Source organism: Galeopterus variegatus, unplaced genomic scaffold, assembly GCF_000696425.1.
Source record: "Galeopterus variegatus unplaced genomic scaffold, G_variegatus-3.0.2 Scaffold8979, whole genome shotgun sequence".
In the NCBI taxonomy this organism is placed as follows: Eukaryota; Metazoa; Chordata; class Mammalia; order Dermoptera; family Cynocephalidae; genus Galeopterus; species Galeopterus variegatus.
In genome coordinates, this window is record NW_007735090.1 from 27100 (window position 1) to 28404 (window position 1305).

Genomic DNA, 1305 nt, shown 5'->3' on the forward strand with positions numbered 1-1305 from the left:
TTCACAAAACCAGGGGCTGAAGAAAAGAATTTACCGCAGTCACCAGAGCACAGGAAAAAAACAGCTTGGAGCGAATTATTAGACAAATCCTGTAAAAATGGCACAGTCTTGACCAAGAAGCATTTGAGTTTTCATTGAATATATGTAGAAAATTCTTCCCTTCTCTCTTTTTACCTTATATTAGGTAACAATTTCTACCTTAAAACACAAAAACAGAAGAACCTCAAAAACGGAGACGAAGGACTGCTTCCGCCTATTCCGTCACGTATTTCCGCTTCTGGTCACTTGACTGGGGTAAACTGGCCACACCTTCCCACCGCTACTCCTTCCGGGTCCGGAGACCGACACGTCACTTCTTGCCTCTCAACCAAACTGCTTGGAGAACGTTATTTCCGCGCCCTTTGCTCTCACGTTCGGGCCTATGACAGCTCGCAGGGAGCACACAGTCCCGCCTCTAGACTGCTAAGTGACAGCTATATTGATCAGTTAAGAAGCGGAAATACGTCTTGGTTAACGCCTCCGCGTTTGATAGACAGTGTCTCTCTCCTATCGCTATCAGGAAGTGTCCTATTGGCCTGAAGACAGCCATAGGGGAGCATCCAGGGAGGCGGACCCGGCCGCTGCCAGGGTTGGATGCGCCGCTGAACGGATGGTAGAGGGTGGCGAGCGGATTTCTGAGGAACGCCGGCCAGGTGAGAAAGCCGTAGGATATAACTTGAGAATTAGCGGCAGGTGCAGTCCAAGACGTTGGTGGAGCTAAACGAAGTGCAGGAGGCAGAGATCTAAAAGGGGGTAGGGAGCAGAGCTTAGGGTCTTGCAGAGGAGAGGGCGTGGGCTGTGGTGTGGGGACATCCTGAAATGGAAGGATGTGAAGCTCTGGTAAGAGAGGGTAAGGTGGGTCGTGGGGATGGAGTGTGCGCTAACGCCAGGTGGGCGTAGGAAAGACTGGATCCTGGGACTAGTTTTGGAGGGGAGGGCGCATAGGATGCTGAGGTTATGGGGGGCCCTGCGGTGGGTGATGTCAGAGGTGGTCTGTTCTGTGAGGATGGCAGAGAGGGAGGTGGGACCTGCAGGAGACAGCTAAAGGGAGGAGGGGGAGGGGAGTAAAGGAGTGCGAGTATGCAAATATGTGTTGAGGAAAACGGGGCTGGGGAAGTTGCAGTCTTGTAAACTAGAGCTAGGGTGGGACAGGATGCCACACCAGGCAGGGCACAGTTGAGGGGGAGAGCAGATGCTAAGTGTTTTAAGAAAAGCGTCTCTGCCCTTTTATTTACCTTGGCGGTGTGCGAAAATGGCCGGAGAGAG

General features: G+C 52.3%; 1 protein-coding gene across 1 annotated transcript in view; it reads left to right on the forward strand.

The window, feature by feature from the left end:
* Positions 1-615: 615 nt before the first annotated feature.
* STT3A (STT3A, subunit of the oligosaccharyltransferase complex (catalytic)) overlaps positions 616-1305 on the forward strand; it is a 30407-nt gene continuing 29717 nt past the window's right edge. Inside the window, exon 1 of the mRNA XM_008593301.1 lies at positions 616-692. The gene's annotated coding sequence lies outside the window, so the exon portion shown is untranslated. The remainder of the gene's footprint in view (positions 693-1305) is intronic.